The 18,460-nt window shown below is 46.6% G+C and overlaps 1 protein-coding gene across 1 annotated transcript in view; it reads left to right on the top strand.

Annotated features, from left to right (window-relative positions):
• Nucleotides 1–2,818: 2,818 nt before the first annotated feature.
• Nucleotides 2,819–18,460, top strand: part of LOC123758555 (mucin-22) — a 40,442-nt gene continuing 24,800 nt past the window's right edge. Inside the window, exon 1 of the mRNA XM_069328787.1 lies at nucleotides 2,819–3,259. The gene's annotated coding sequence lies outside the window, so the exon portion shown is untranslated. The remainder of the gene's footprint in view (nucleotides 3,260–18,460) is intronic.

The following is an 18,460-nucleotide window of genomic DNA, read 5'->3' as shown; positions in this document are numbered from 1 at the left end:
CACCCAGGAGACAGTGGGCACCATAACCACCCAGGAGACAGTAGGTACTATAACCACCCAGGAGACAGTGGGCACTATAACCACCCTGGAGACAGTGGACACTATAACCACCCTGGAGACAGTGGGCACTATAACCACCCAGGAGACAGTGGGCACTATAACCACCCAGGAGACAGTGGACACTATAACCACCCAGGAGACAGTGGGTACCACCCAGGAGACAGTGGACACTATAACCACCCAGGAGACAGTGGGCACCATAACCACCCAGGAGACAGTGGGCACCATAACCACCCAGGAGACAGTGGGCACTATAACCACCCAGGAGACAGTGGGCACTATAACCACCCAGGAGACAGTGGACACTATAACCACCCAGGAGACAGTGGGTACCACCCAGGAGACAGTGGACACTATAACCACCCAGGAGACAGTGGACACTATAACCACCCAGGAGACAGTGGCCACTATAACCACCCAGGAGACAGTGGCCACTATAACCACCCAGGAGACAGTGGACACTATAACCATCCAGGAGATAGTGGGCACCATGCCCACCCAGGAGACAGTGGGCACCACCCAGGGGTCTGTGGGCGCCACCCAGGAGATAGTGGGCACCATAACCACCCAGGAGACAGTGGGCGCCACCCAGGAGACAGTGGACACTATAACCACCCAGGAGACAGTGGGCACTATAACCACCCAGGAGACAGTGGGCACCATAACCACCCAGGAGACAGTGGGCACTATAACCACCCAGGAGACAGTGGACACTATAACCACCCAGGAGAATGTGGACACTATAACCACCCAGGAGAATGTGGACACTATAACCACCCAGGAGACAGTGGGCACTATAACCACCCAGGAGACAGTGGACACTATAACCACCCAGGAGAATGTGGACACTATAACCACCCAGGAGACAGTGGCCACTATAACCACCCAGGAGACAGTGGACACTATAACCACCCAGGAGACAGTGGACACTACAACCACCCAGGAGACAGTGGCCACTATAACCACCCAGGAGACAGTGGACACTATAACCACCCAGGAGACAGTGGACACTATAACCACCCAGGAGACAGTGGACACTATAACCACCCAGGAGACAGTGGACACTATAACCACCCAGGAGACAGTGGACACTATAACCACCCAGGAGACAGTGGACACTATAACCACCCAGGAGACAGTGGACATTATAACCACCCAGGAGACAGTGGGCACCATAACCACCCAGGAGACAGTGGGCACTATAACCACCCAGGAGACAGTGGGCACTATAACCACCCAGGAGACAGTGGGCTCCACCCAGGAGACAGTGGACACTATAACCACCCAGGAGACAGTGGCCACTATAACCACCCAGGAGACAGTGGCCACTATAACCACCCTGGAGACAGTGGGCACTATAACCACCCAGGAGACAGTGGGCACTATAACCACCCAGGAGACAGTGGGCACTATAACCACCCAGGAGACAGTGGGCACCATAACCACCCAGGAGACAGTGGGCACTATAACCACCCAGGAGACAGTGGGCACTATAACCACCCAGGAGACAGTGGGCACTATAACCACCCAGGAGACAGTGGGCACTATAACCACGCAGGAGACAGTGGCCACTATAACCACCCAGGAGACAGTGGGCACTATAACCACCCAGGAGACAGTGGCCACTATAACCACCCTGGAGACAGTGGGCACTATAACCACCCAGGAGACAGTGGCCACTATAACCACCCTGGAGACAGTGGGCACTATAACCACCCAGGAGACAGTGGGCACTATAACCACCCAGGAGACAGTGGGCACCATAACCACCCAGGAGACAGTGGGCACCATAACCACCCAGGAGACAGTGGGTACCATAACCACCCAGGAGACAGTGGGTACCATAACCACCCAGGAGACAGTGGGCACCACCCAGGAGACAGTGGGCACCATAACCACCCAGGAGACAGTGGGTACCATAACCACCCAGGAGACAGTGGGCACCACCCAGGAGACAGTGGGCACCATAACCACCCAGGAGACAGTGGGTACCATAACCACCCAGGAGACAGTGGGCACCACCCAGGAGACAGTGGGTACCATAACCACCCAGGAGACAGTGGGCACCACCCAGGAGACAGTGGGCACCATAACCACCCAGGAGACAGTGGGCACCATAACCACCCAGGAGACAGTGGGCACCATAACCACCCAGGAGACAGTGGGTACCATAACCACCCAGGAGACAGTGGGCACCACCCAGGAGACAGTGGGTACCATAACCACCCAGGAGACAGTGGGCACCACCCAGGAGACAGTGGGTACCATAACCACCCAGGAGACAGTGGGTACCATAACCACCCAGGAGACAGTGGGCACCACCCAGGAGACAGTGGGCACCATAACCACCCAGGAGACAGTGGGCACCATAACCACCCAGGAGACAGTGGGCACCACCCAGGAGACAGTGGGCACCATAACCACCCAGGAGACAGTGGGCACTATAACCACCCTGGAGACAGTGGGCACTATAACCACCCAGGAGACAGTGGGCACCACCCAGGAGACAGTGGGCACCAGAGTTTTCTGTTGTAAATAATGCAGGTTAAAGTTCAGTTAACAGCACATGCATGAGTTAATGACCCAAACAAGAGTTAACAGCAAATTGGGCTCAAGAACTGGAGCACAACACTACTTAATGACCTCCAAGAGATGGATAGGCCTTAATGACCTCCCGGAGATGAATAGGCCTCATAACACCAGACCCAACTACACACGCGGTCGAGGCAATTCAGCCATTCGCTGTGCGGACGCCGCCGGGAACAGACGCGTGCCGCGACGCTCCATTTTCTTTACATCTGCTTTGTTTGTCCGCATAGAAAACGGTGTGTGTGGTCATCCCTGGTGTATGGCTAATGACATATAGATCTCTCACTCGTGTTCGTATGGAAAGAGAAAGATACGGAATTCAAATTACTCAAATTACTTTTATTTTGAAACTTGAAAAATGCAGTAAATGTTTATGATTCATGTTTGAAATCATTTGGAAATACATAAATCACAGTAACTCGGCCCAAAAATGATAACTGAAAGTTGACATATATTTTAATTATTAAACTAGTGACACCACGAGAGTGTGTGATCACTCGCTACAGTGAACTGTGTTTGAGTGAACCGTAGCTGAGTAGGCTGCCGTTGTTCTGTAGACAACTGAGTGCCTGGTCCTCCCACTCAAGCCTCAACACAGGACCAGTGCCAGGTAACAATGTAAATTATATATATTTACGGTTTTCAAAGGTTCGAGTCCTTCACGATGAAGATCGAGTTCTTTGGTTACATATAACTTGTGATTTATATAAGATTATCGTACATTTGGGGTCGGCATTTTCCTCAATAGTGACAAATTTGATGAATATGATCAGGTGATCTCTTGCTTTATATATATATATATATATATATATATATATATATATATATATATATATATATATATATATATATATATATATATGCGAACAAGCCTGAATGGTCCCCAGGACAATATGCAACTGAAAACTCACACCCCAGAAGTGACTCGAACCCATTTTCCTCACGTGTGCCCCAAAGAATGAGGTGATTTGGTAAAATGCTATGCCCAAGATTACTATCCGAGTGCCGGCGGTGGGGTGGTTCAAATAGCCTCGGCTATCACCTCATTAGTCCGGTCGTGATGGTCAAGTGGATTAAGGCGTCTTGTACATACCAGTTGCGTTGCTTCTGGGAGTATGGGTTCGAGTCACTTCTGGGGTGTGAGTTTTCAGTTATATATATATATATATATATATATATATATATATATATATATATATATATATATATGTATATATATATATATATATATATATATATATATATATATATATATATATATATATTTATTTATATTATACCTAAAAAGGGTACCACCTCTGGTGCAAGTGTAGGGACCCACAGCCTCGGAGAAGAAAATAAAGAGTACCCAGAGAAGACCTTGTGGATCCTCACTGAACACTTTGATATTTTTTTCTCCTACCACCCCTATTCTTTTGGTATGTGTGTATATATATATCTAACTTTATTTTAAAATTTCATTACACAAAAGGGTTACAACATTGGTTACATGCAGGGTACAAGGCTACTTGTCACAGGTTGTAGAGTTCCTCCAGCTCCTCAGATGGCGGGCAGGAACCATGGATGCAGTGAGCATTTCCTCTCTGGATCGCCACACTGAGGCGCTGAAAGAGAAAACTGGCAGCTCTAGGGTCTCTAGTTGTTTCAGTTAGCTTGAACCCCAACTCCTTCAAAAAACTAGCAGCACTTTTACCCCAGGCACCAAGTGTCTCTGAGGCAATGGGGACAAAATTGTGGTGGTGATCAAGATCTCTGTATTTACGTGACTTGGCTGCTTCCCGGTGATTGGCAGCACCTCCTGCCTATGTAGCACTGAAATCAACATAGGTATTGGCTAAAGTTGAAACGCAAGTGTAGTCCCACACCAACTGTCTACCATTCTTCCAGGGGTTCACCGTGATCCCGTCTGGGCGACCGACAGGCTCATCAGAGTTACGGAGCATTTGGTAACGGGGCTCTCTCTCTGCTGGACAACCGGCCGTGGTAAGGCCTCTCTTGATAATGTCATTAACATCGCCGTGTCTTGCATGCCATCCTCCTGTCCTTTGGCAGAGAAGGCCATGCCGTCCGTACCTGTCGGCCTCTGCCTCGCCGCAAATACACCTGTATATATATATATATATATATATATATATATATATATATATATATATATATATATATATATGTTTCTAATTTTCAGCACGTGTGTAAATAATATGGTATATTATCTACCCTCGACGCTGCAATTCATCCTCCAGAAATGACGGTACTGTTGTGTAACTGTGCCCAATCGTTCCTATAAGTAATAATGGAGCTCCAGTAAGCCACTTTTTGTGTTTTTTTGTAATAGATTCCAGAAAAAAATCAAGCTAAAAACCCATTAAATATTCCTAGGCTTAGTATAGTACATATATGTACTATACTAGCCCTCGGACAGCATGTATTAGGCCTAGGATGGTTAGGTTAGGGTTTATTAGCAACATAAATTTAAAACTATTCTGGAATGTCCACATTCAATACTACAAAAGTCAACTTTGTGGTGGTCCATCAGGACACGTGTGTACCACAGATCACCTCCGTACTGTGAGTACTTGCACCTAACCCGTCCTCGACACAAGTCCATTCCATCCAGCGATCGACCCCACAGACGCAGTCATAAATTTTAACATGCTGTTCATTTAAAACGGGAATTTTCTCAAATATAAATTAATATTTGTAATATATTAGCATATTGTGCATATTTAGGTTAGGTTAGTTTCTGTTGGCGATTATTTGTGTTTGTAGTACGTGGGTGAAGCATTTACAGCGTTGTGGTTCGAATAAAATTCGTCAGTGAAGCATTTGTTCTGGAAGTGTTCGAACGTCATCAGTTGTGAATCGTGTGTGAACCGTTTTTATTCATAAACAACAGGGGGTTTGGCGGGTGGATGGAATCACTTTTGGGTCTTTGTTTGGAGGGCGGGCTGCTTGCGTCACGGGAGGCCGGCCTGAACACTCACAACTGGTGTTTGGACATTTCTGGAACACTGCTTCGCTGACCTCTGTTCGAACCCCAACCCTGTAAATGCTTCACCCAACTGATTGATGAAGATAAAGCCACCCAGGAGGTGGCACGGGGATGAATAGCACGTAAAGGGGGGGGTGAATCACGTACGTGGGTGAAGTACGTGCTTCAGCCACGTACAAGCACCAATATCCGCCAAGGACCCTAAACACCTAACTTACGCCTAACTTTGCAGACAACTTTAATATATAATATTAATTCATCTCTGAGACCAAACTTATTTTCATTACACAATATCATAAAATTACCGAGTGAGTCTTGAGGGAGGAACGGCCGCCGCTTTAACGACCCTGACCTGAGGAGAGGTTGAATAAATTGTCAACAAAGCCGCTATGATCGATGAAAGATGTAACGGTTTCGCAAATGGAGACTCAGGTGCCTGATGACTCCTGTGCCCCTGACCACTCTCCTAACCCTAACTCCTAACTCTCCTAACTGATCAACACACTCCGCTCTCTCGCCGTATGTCTCTAACCTCTCTAACCTGTCACGTAGTTAACACAGTCTTGTTAGTGTCTTCAGTCGAGGTCGGGTGGAGGGTCCCTGTGGCACAGTGGTCTCCGCCCTCGGCTCACAACCGAGGGGTCCTGGTTTCATTCCCCCTGGCGGAACAGAATTGGTTGGGCACGTTTTTTTCACCTTGTGCTTCTGTTCACCTAGCAGGCAAATAGGTACTCGTGAGTTTGGTAAACTATTGTGGATGGCATTCTGGGGCAGGTGAGTGGATGACCAACGGGAGGTTTTACACCTAATGCCTCTGTTTATCTACCAGTAAATAAGTACCTGTGAGTTACACCGGCTCCCGGGGTGATCCAGTGGTCCCGGGTTCGATCCCGGGCGCCGGCGAGAAACAACGGGCAGAGTTTCTTTCACCCTATGCCCCTGTTACCTAGCAGTAAAATAGGTACCTGGGTGTTAGTCAGCTGTCACGGGCTGCTTCCTGGGGGTGGAGCCCTTGTCGAGGACCGGGCCGCGGGGATACTAAAGCCCCGAAATCATCTCAAGATAACCTCAAGAAGAAGATACACAACTATTGGGGGTTGCATCCTGGGAGAAGGGGCAGTTTTTCACCTGCGGAAGAGCTTGATAAGCTTGAGTACAGGCTTCCTGTCCCCGACAACGGAAGGCTTCCTGTCCCCGACAACGGGAACTACGTTGAGGCATCACTGAGAGTGCCGGGAGGAGGTCAGGTGGAGGTCAGTGACCACCACTCACCAGCTGAAGGTCAAAGGTCAGCCATACTCTTATCAAACGCAATTTTTTGCAACAATTCACGATACAAATGATCTGTGATTTCTGTCGCCGTGAAAGTTCATTCCCGTGTCAGCGTTGTCAAAAGTAAAAAAAGAATTCATAATAATTAATTTAGTCGGGGACAGGCAGCGTGTGTATGTATGTACGTTAGGCTTATATTCAGGTCTGCGCACCCCCCCCCCCCCAAAGGTCTAACTACTGCCCCCCCCCTCCCCAGGAAGCAACCCTACAACAGTTGACTAACTCCCGGGGTACCTATTTACTACTAGGTGAACAGAGGCAACAGGTGAAAGAATACGTGCCCACCAATTTCTATCCCGCCCGGGATTCGAACGCGGGACATCGCTTGTCACAGCAACAAACCCAGCTGTACAACCGGGATCCTAATATCCATATTTGGATGGATACACTTCGTACCCAGGACGCTTCCACGACAAATTTTAAAAATCTACCTATCTTGAGCGGTTATCTTGAGATAACCTAACCTCAATCACCCTAACCTAACCTATCCTAGCCTAGCCTAGCCTAACCTAACCTAACCTAACCTATCCTATCCTATCCTAACCTAACCTAACCTATCCTATCCTAACCTAACCTAACCTCTCCTAACCTAACCTAGCCTAACCTATACTAACCTACCCTAACCTATCCTAGCCTAATTCAAACCAACCTAACCTCACCCAATAGAGCCTAACAGACTAACATAAGCGTTTAGAACCTAACCTAACCTAACCTAACCTAACCTAACCTAACCTAACCTAACCTAACCTCACCCAATAGAGCCTAACAGACTAACATAAGCGTTTAGAACCTAACCTAACCTAACCTAACCTAACCTCACCCAATAGAGCCTAACAGACTAACATAAGCGTTTAGAACCTAACCTAACCTAACCTAACCTAACCTAACCTAACCTAACCTAACTGTCTGGTGAACGGTGTAGCCACACCCTGTTTGGAGCCACTAACGAGACAACGAAATTAAAGGTAAGAGTTAATGGAGGTAAATACACAGGGGTTGGGGACGACACAACCCCCCACACAGGAGCTGGGGACGTCACAACCCCCCACACAGGAGCTGGGGACGTCACAACCCCCCACAGGAGCTGGGGACGTCACAACTCCCCACACAGGAGCTGGGGACGTCACAACTCCCCCCACAGGAGCTGGGGACGTCACAACCCCCACACACAGGAGCTGGGGATGTCACAACCCCCCACACAGGAGCTGGGGACGTCACAACCCCCACACACAGGAGCTGGGGATGTCACAACCCCCCACAGGAGCTGGGGACGTCACAACCCCCCACACAAGAGCTGGGGGACGTCACAACCCCCCACAGGAGCTAGGGACGTCACAACCCCCACACACAGGAGCTGGGGACGTCACAACCCCCACACACAGGAGCTGGGGACGTCACAACTCCCCCCACAGGAGCTGGGGACGTCACAACCCCCACACACAGGAGCTGGGGATGTCACAACCCCCCACACAGGAGCTGGGGACGTCACAACCCCCACACACAGGAGCTGGGGACGTCACAACCCCCCACACAGGAGCTGGGGGACGTCACAACCCCCCACAGGAGCTGGGGGACGTCACAACCCCCCACAGGAGCTGGGGATGTCACAACCCCCACACACAGGAGCTGGGGACGTCACAACCCCCACACACAGGAGCTGGGGACGTCACAACTCCCCCCACAGGAGCTGGGGACGTCACAACCCCCCACACAGGAGCTGGGGGACGTCACAACCCCCCACAGGAGCTGGGGACGTCACAACCCCCCACACAGGAGCTGGGGGACGTCACAACCCCCCACAGGAGCTGGGGGACGTCACAACCCCCCACAGGAGCTGGGGATGTCACAACCCCCACACACAGGAGCTGGGGACGTCACAACCCCCACACACAGGAGCTGGGGACGTCACAACTCCCCCCACAGGAGCTGGGGACATCACAACCCCCACACACAGGAGCTGGGGATGTCACAACCCCCACACACAGGAGCTGGGGACGTCACAACCCCCACACACAGGAGCTGGGGACGTCACAACTCCCCCCACAGGAGCTGGGGACGTCACAACCCCCACACACAGGAGCTGGGGATGTCACAACCCCCCACACAGGAGCTGGGGACGTCACAACCCCCACACACAGGAGCTGGGGACGTCACAACCCCCCACACAGGAGCTGGGGACGTCACAACCCCCACACACAGGAGCTGGGGTCGTCACAACCCCCCACACACAGGAGCTGGGGACGTCACAACCCCCCACACAGGAGCTGGGGACATCACAACCCCCCACACAGGAGCTGGGGACGTCACAACCCCCACACACAGGAGCTGGGGACGTCACAACCCCCCACACAGGAGCTGGGGACGTCACAACCCCCCACACACAGGAGCTGGGGACGTCACAACCCCCCACACACAGGAGTTGGGGACGTCACAACCCCCACACACAGGAGCTGGGGACGTCACAACCCCCCACACAGGAGCTGGGGACGTCACAACTCCCCACACAGGAGCTGGGGACGTCACAACCCCCCACACAGGAGCTGGGGACGTCACAACCCCCCACACAGGAGCTGGGGACGTCACAACCCCCCACACGAAACGAAATGGTTTCTTCAACGAAACCATTGGAGAAGCCGTTGTTGACTAGGACAGCAACGGACAACTTATGATGTTGAAGACATCATAAGAAGGAAAGTGAAACGCCATGCAACCTCTGAAGAGACAACTAACACAACACCTATACCCCCTATTAGACTATTTTACAGGAACTTCTTTTCCACAGCTCATAAAACGGAGGAAAGGGTCCTGAAAGATATTGTTAATAGAAACGTTATCCCTACAGACAAAAATCAGAAGATACAAATGACAATTTACTATAAAACCAAAAAAACGGCCAGCCTACTCATGAGAAACTCTCCAGACACAAAGCAGAACGCTTTAAAAGAGACCAACCTCGTCTATGCCTTCAAATGCCCTCTTGGGGACTGTAAGCTCCAAAAAACTCAGTATATAGGCAAGACAACAACATCTCTTTCCAGGCGTTTAACGATGCATAAGCAACAGGGCTCTATTAAGGAACATATAATCTCTTCCCACAACCAAACCATCACCAGAGAAATCTTAGCAAACAACACAGAAATCATCGATAGATACAGCGATAGCAGGCGGCTTGACATATGCGAGGCACTACACATCAAAAAGTCAACACCAGCAATCAACAGCCAATTAATGCACAACTATATTCTACCCACTTCAAGACTCCGCTCCAATATAGAAGCATCAAGAAATATAGGGCCAGTAGGCCCTCTGCAATTACTTCCATTCTTACCTTCAATACCCATTGTTTCGTGTTCTGTCTTGTGTTGAAAGTTTGTTTTCACGTCATCCAAAACTGTTGTAACATATCACCTCACCCAAATGCAGGTATAAAAAATCGAAGATGTTTAAGCTCTATTCAGTTATAGTTCAGTTGTGTGTGTGTAAACTAAAGTCTTTGAAAATGTAATAAGTTTTACGAAACGCGCTCAAGTGTCGCGTCAGACTAGAAATAAAAATGAATTTTGGAGAATTTATTTTTCAATTACCATCAACAGTGAAAAGAAACATAAGAAAGATCGAGAAAATTCGTGTTAGAATTATTAATCTTACTTTTTCGGTCATATTTAATAATATATGTCTACAGGAAAGACTGCTACCAAAATATACTAATATATATATACTAATATATATATATATATATATATATATATATATATATATATATATATATATATATATATATGTATGTATGTCGTACCTAGTAGCCAGAAAGCACTTCTCAGCCTACTATGCAAGGCCAGATTTGCCTAATAAGCCAAGTTTTCATGAATTAATTGTTTTTCGACTACCTAACCTACCCAACCTAACCTAACATAACTTTTTCGGCTACCTAACCTAACCTAACCTATGAAGATAGGTTAGGTTAGGTTCGGTCATATTTCTACGTTAATATTAACTCCAATAAAAAAAAATTGACCTCATACATAATGAAATGGGTAGCTTTATCATTTCATAATAAAAAAATTAGAGAAAATATATTAATTCAGGAAAACTTGGCTTATTAGGCAAATCGGGCCTTGCATAGTAGGCCAAGAAGTGCATTCTGGCTACTAGGTACGACATATATATATATATATATATATATATATATATATATATATATATATATATATATAAACATTGTATTTAAATTACAATTAACTTGACTTAATTAGGGAGTCAATTAGGGAATTAATTTGGGAAATAAGTACGGAAAAAGACTCACTATCACTTCAAGACGATCTAAATAGGATTTTGAAATAGTCAAAAGATTGACAGAAGCAGTTTTATGCTGACAAATGTAAGGTTTTGGGGTTAGGTAGTGATGACAGAGTTACAAGATACGTGCGGGATGGTGTTGAGATTGCGAAGTCAGATTGCGGAAGGGATCTGGGAGTTATGATTAGTAATAACTTAAAACCAAAAAATCAATGCATAAATGTTCGTAATAAGGCAAATAGGACACTGGGATTTATTAATCGAAGCGTTAGTAACAAGACAATGGGTGTTGTTCTTCAGCTATATCTTGCTCTGGTTAGGCCCCATTTAGATTATGCAGTTCAGTTTTGGTCGCCGTTTGAATGGATATAAATTCACTTGAACGTGTCCAGTGTAGGATGACTAAGTTAATTCCCCAAATTAGAAATCTTTCATATGAAGAAAGATTAATAAAGCTTAAATTGCATTCACTGGAAAGGCGAAGAGTTAAGGGTGACATGATAGAGGTTTACAAGAGATGAATGGACATAACAAAGGGGATATTAATAGAGTATTAAAAGTATCAACACAAGACAGAACGCGAAACAATGGGTATAAATTGGATAAGTTTAGATTTAGGAAAGACTTGGGTAAATACTGGTTCGGTAACAGGGTTGTTGATTTGTGGAACCAATTACCGCGTAACGTGGTGGAGGTGAGGCCCCTCGATTGTTTTAAGCGTGGGTTGGACATGTATATGAGTGGGATTGGGTGGTTATAGATAGAAGCTGCCTCATACAGGCCAATAGGCCTTCTGCATTTACCTTTGTTCTTTTGTTCTTAATACAGTCCGACATCTTCTATGTGTCAGATGGTTGGAGACAGTCATGTTTCACGTAGACCAGTGATGTAAGCTAGAATACACAGCTGTAAGCTAGAATACACAGCTGTAAGCTAGAATACACTGCTGTAAGCTAGAATACACAGCTGTAAGCTATAACAAACATCTGATAAACATCTATAATCAAATATGAAGAGATTTTTGCCAAGAGAGAAGCGAACTCTCCCACCCAAGATGTCAACATTGCTGACAATTTCACAAGAATTTTGACGAAGTGCTGGACAGCGTCAACATGTATGGAGATTTCTTGAGATTATCTTGAGATGATTTCGGGGCTTTTTAGTGTCCCCGCGGCCCGGTCCTCGACCAAGCCTCCACCCCCAAGAAGCAGCCCGTGACAGCTGACTAACACCCAGGTACCTATTTTACTGCTAGGTAACAGGGGCATAGGGTGAAAGAAACTCTGCCCATTGTTTCTCGCCGGCGCCTGGGATCGAACCCAGGACCACAGGATCACAAGTCCAGTGTGCTGTCCGCTCGGCCGACCGGCTCCCCGGTCACGCACACACACTCTGATGCATGAAGTGTGTGGTGAGAGTCCCTGTGGCAAGAGGTGCTGTTGATTTAATATGGTGAATGGAAGAATGTTTGGACCATTAAAAACAAAGGGGAAGATAGACCATATCAACACTTTCGACAGCCTCCTCCATGGGAAGAATCGAATCTAAAGATAATCATTGAAAGATTAAAAGTTAAAAAATCAGAATGTGACCCGCAGAGGCTCAAGGAAGTAATAGAGCAACATATGGAAACTATCTCTAGACCGACAACGACTCACATCTTCACAGACGGATCAGTTGATCGAAAGAGGTTCTGCTGGGGCAGCAGTTTACACTACCAACCATGAAGTTTACTGGAGCATGAACAGTGGGTGCTCAACATTGCAAACAGAATTGTATGCCCTGAAGGAGGCAATAAACTATACAATTGAGAATAATTTACATGATGTCATCATTCATACAGACTCTAAATCTTCGCTCCAAGCATTGTTATCTAGTCAGCACAGAGATAATATACAACTCCTCACAGAAATTCAACATATAGGAAAAGATGCCCATAATCGAGGGCTGTCAATAACCCTAAATTGGATACCAAGTCACATTGGCATAGATGGTAATGAAAAGGCAGACTCACTAGCAAAAACTGCCACTGCTCTACCTGTTGTACAGGTTCAAATACCTCCAAGTTTCTCACAGATAAAGGAGCAAATCAAGAAGAAAATATTCTCAACTATCAAAAGTCGCCACAGAGCCAAAGTAGCGGAAGGAAGATCCACTGCGATATGGTACGAACAAGCCACTGGATACTACTCTTTCAAGCCTGGCAAAAAGATATCCAGAGACATTGCAATAGTCAGACACAGACTCAGACTTGGTTACAAGTGCTGCTGGGAGGTAATGAACCCAATAGTTAAAGAGTGTCATATCTGTGGAACAGAAGCAGAGGCGCCACTATTGCACTACTTACTGGAATGTGAAGCTACTGAAGCCCTGCGCATCAAACTCAACATTAATCCAACGACAGCAGCTGCATTAGATGCACATTCCACCGCGACTACAATGATTAGAAAAGCTGTTGAGGAATGGGACTCATTAGTGAGCATTCTGCATCTACATCCGCCACCAAGATAATGTTAATAAAACAAGATTAAAACCAGTGCACTAAAACAGAAGCGATAAATAAGCAGGGGAAAAAGGAGAAGTCCTCTCCTCCATTTTAAACTTAGTCCCAAATATCACAGGAAAAAGGTTATCATGTATAACCAAACTCAATTACGGGCTCACCATAGCCCGTGCTACATGGACACTTCGTCCTGAGTAGCTAAATCTTTAACAACAACAACAACGGAAGAATGTTTAAGTGAACATATCATTCTTTATACTCTATAGTCCTTTGTTGTGTTCCTGGCAGCTGAATCCTCCCTCTGTCTCCCGTGTTGGGAGGGAAGGGGGGGAGGGGCAACGATCAGGAGGAAGCGCCAAGCCATTGGGACTATATGGCACTGGGAAGGGATCAGGATAAGTATATGGGATGGGACGGGCAGGAAGGAATGGGGGCCAATTACGTGGACGGTCGGGGATTGAACGCTGACTTGCATGAGGCGAGGCCGTCGCTCTACCGTCTAGCCCAAGTGGTTGGGTAAGAGAGAGAGAGAGAGAGAGAGAGAGAGAGAGAGAGAGAGAGAGAGAGAGAGAGAGAGAGAGAGAGAGAGAGAGAGAGAGAGAGAGAGAGAGAGAGAGAAAGTAAGATAGTGAGGTATGAGAGAAAGTTCTCACGCTGTAACAGTGTAGAGGAAGAAGGGCTTACAAGCATGGTCGGGGTCAGCCAGGTGTGGAAACATTACGGCTATTTCCTGTGTTGCTGGATAGTGTGTGTGTGTGTGTGTGTGTGTGTGTGTGTGTGTGTGTGTGTGTGTGTGTGTGTGTGTGGTTCACACACTTGATAATGGACCATGAGGGACAAAGACGTGGTCGTTTCTCCATGTTGTGACATGTAGTGTGGTCATCATGAGGCCATGTCATAGTGGTCTACCAACTGTGAGAGTCCGGAGCGTCTTGTTCTGAACCCATGTTGTCCAGGCTGATGTAGATTCCTGCGTGTGAGTCTATGCTGTTTGTCATCTGACTTCTTAGCATTCTGGCATTAAATTTGGGGTAAAGCCTATGCCCAGGTCTTTCTCTGATTCGAGAATCTGTCTTCCCTTCATCCTAAATTGCTGTCCAGGTCTTCTCGCGTCTGTTCCAATCCTCCAAACTTTGTCTTACACCAAAAGGTCAGAAATAACACAAACAGGAGGTTTGTGTTAACAAACAGAATAACACAAACAAAGGTTTTAAGCTCAACAAGCCACAATGTTGGACTAAGAACAGGAGACGCTGTTTTCACTCATAGGGTTGTAAAATTATGGAACCGCCTACTCGCCGAAGCCGTAAATGCCAAAACATGACTGAATTTAAGGCAGTGTCTGGGATGCTCCTGGACGCAGGTTCGAATCCTCGTCACGGCCCTTGTGGATTTGTTCATATGGGGAGACCTTTGACAAGCCGAAGACTCCCTGTCATCGTCGAGGCCGCTAGTCAGATAGTTCCCTCAGGTAAATTCAGGTAAATTTAACTGCGTTAAATTCTAGCAGTTATTTGTTCAAACCCCTTCCAGAATGTGACCTTCATAGTGTGACCTTCCCGAGTGTGACCTTCCCGAGTGTGACCTTCCCGAGAGCGACCTTCTCGAGTGTGACCTTCCCGAGTGTGACCTTCCCGAGTGTGACCTTCCCGAGTGTGACCTCGAGTGTGACCTTCATAGTGTGACCTCGAGTGTGACCTTCCCGAGTGTGACCTTCCCGAGTGTGACCTTCCCGAGAGCGACCTTCTCGAGTGTGACCTTCCCGAGTGTGACCTTCCCAGGTGTGACCTTCCCGAGTGTGACCTTCCCGAGTGTGACCTTCTCGAGTGTGACCTTCCCGAGTGTGACCTTCCCGAGTGTGACCTTCCCAGGTGTGACCTTCCCGAGTGTGACCTTCCCGAGTGTGACCTTCCCGAGTGTGACCTTCCCGAGAGCGATCTTCTCGAGTGTGACCTTCCCGATTGTGACCTTCCCAGGTATGACCTTCCCGAGTGTGACCTTCCCGAGTGTGACCTTCTCGAGTGTGACCTTCCCGAGTGTGACCTTCTCGAGTGTGACCTTCCCGAGAGCGACCTTCCCGAGTGTGACCTTCCCGAGTGTGACCTTCTCAAGAGTGACCTTCCCGAGTGTGACCTTCCCAAGAGTAACCTTCCCGAGTGTGACCTTCCCGAGTGTGACCTTCCCAAGTGTGACCTTCCCAAGAGTGACCTTCCCGAGTGTGACCTTCCCAAGAGTGACCTTCCCAGAGTGTGACCTTCATAGTGTGACCTTCCCAAGAGTAACCTTCCCGAGTGTGACCTTCCCAAGAGTGACCTTCCCAGGTGTGACCTTCTCGAGTGTGACCTTCCCGAATGTGACCTTCCCGAGTGTGACCTTCCCGAATGTGACCTTCCCGAGTGTGACCTTCCCAAGAGTGACCTTCCCGAGTGTGACCTGATCATGTACAAGGTACCACAGACTGTGCCCCTGGCACCTCTCTCCAGGTCTGCATCATCTACAAACACTAAGATGAAGGATCCAATTTCCTCTGTCCGGTCGTTAACATATATTAGCGCCATGATCCCCCCCCCCGTGTGGTCTGGCTCTCGTAAGCTCTCTCCTCTTACCTGCATGATTAATTCCTCTGTGTGTGTGTGTGTGTATGAGTTGGTGTGTGTGTTTGTATGTACATGAGTGTGTGCGTGTGTATGTGTTGGTGTGTGTGTTTGTATATATGAGTTGGTGTGTGTGTTTGTATGTACATGAGTGTGTGCGTGTGTATGTGTTGGTGTGCGATTGTATGTACATGTGTATGCGCGTGTGCAATCACCTATTTGTGTCTGCAGGATCGAGCATTGACTCTTGGATCCCGCCTTTCGAGCCATCGGTTGTTTACAGCAATGACCCCGGTCCTATTTCCCTATCATACCTAGTTTTAAAATTTTGAACAGAGTTTGCTTCCCTGACCTGTTCCTTAAGTGCATTCCATTTTTCCACTTCTCTCGCACTAAAGAGGGCGTTACTGAGGGAAAACTAAAGTTGTTGTTCAATGTCCACCATTATTTTTTGACTAGTTGTATATGAAAAGGGCTCCAATTGTTCTAAGTTTCAGTACTGTAGCCTAAATAGTAAGGGAGATTTTTATTTTTTTTTATTTTTTTTCAAAGAATTTTACACATTTTCAAGTGTAAATGAACAAACATATATAACAGATATAATCATTCTATGACACGTTTCTGGCACATTAGCATATAATAAAGGATCAATTTGAGGGGATTTTCCAAAACGTCTTTAGTTTTCCTAATACAAATAGTCTAAGTTCCTTCCCCCCACCAAAAAATTATGCAAATATATCATGTTTATTCCTATTATAAAATCAATAAATGAACTCAGGATAAAACGCTTCCTTACGATTTTAGAGACATAAACTTTACATATAATGTGTAAGTTTCATGTAAATTGAATAAAAAATGAAAGAGATGTGGACTTTCAAGTAACATAAATGTTCAAGTAAGTAAAAAATAAAGTCTAAGGTGTTGCCATCTGTGGCTGAGGTTGACATCAACCAATTTCCTCCAAAATTGGCACCCTTACAGATGGGCTTACGTGCAGTCAGGTGTATAAGATTCATGCAAATCGCCCTATAAACAAAAGAGAGAGATAAAATTAAAAAAAAAATTGCCTTTTTTTTTTTAAATTTTTTTTAATAAAACTAATTATAATTCATTTTTAATATATGCTATTGTGATAACTGAGAGTCATAGACATGATTTCAGTTGACATTTTTGTTTGATAATCGTTTTTGACAATTTTGGAAAATTTTTGACACAATTCAATATTTTTTTTCTCCCTTCCTATTTATGCCTATTTATGCTACGATGCTGAAACTTGGACCAGATGAAACCCTTTTCATATACAACTTGTCAAAAAAGTTTGATTGAAATCGAACGAGTTTTCATTTATTGCATATTTTGGGCAAATTTGGAAATAACGCCCCCTAAAAGGAAACTTCCTAACATCTCTGTGACTCATCTGAGTTTCCAGCTTCCACCCATGTCCCCTCGTTCTGTTACTATTCCGTGTGAACATTTCGTCTACGTCCAATCTGTCAATTTCCCCTGAGTATTTAATACGTTCCTATCATGTCCCCACTTTCCCTTCTTTTTTCTAGTGTCGTAAGGCACAGTTCCCTCAGGCGCTCTTCATACCCCCATCCCTCGTAACTCTAGGACCAGTCTCGTTGCAAACTTCTTAACCTTTTCCAGTTTCATGTGTGCGTTTATGTGTACGCACTATGCACGTGTGTGTATTCACCTAGTTGTGCTTGCGGGGGTTGAGCTCTGCTCTTTTGGCCCGCCTCTCAACTGTCAATCATCTGTTTCTACTACTACTACTACTATCTTTTCCACACCACACACACACACACACACACACACACACACACACACACACACACACACACACACACACACACACACACACACACACACACACACACACTACACCTGTTGATTGACAGTTGAGAGGCGGGACCAAAGAGCCAGAGCTCAACCCCCGCAAGCACAACTAGGTGAGTACACGCACACACACACACACACACACACACACACACACACACACACACACACAGGGAAACTATGAGGAGATGAATAAATTCCTATGGGATATACATTGGGACACAGAACTCGGAACCAAGTCCGTACAAGACATGA

This window comes from Procambarus clarkii, chromosome 22, assembly GCF_040958095.1.
Source record: "Procambarus clarkii isolate CNS0578487 chromosome 22, FALCON_Pclarkii_2.0, whole genome shotgun sequence".
Lineage (NCBI taxonomy): Eukaryota > Metazoa > Arthropoda > Malacostraca > Decapoda > Cambaridae > Procambarus > Procambarus clarkii.
This window is presented reverse-complemented; position numbering and strand designations above follow the sequence as displayed.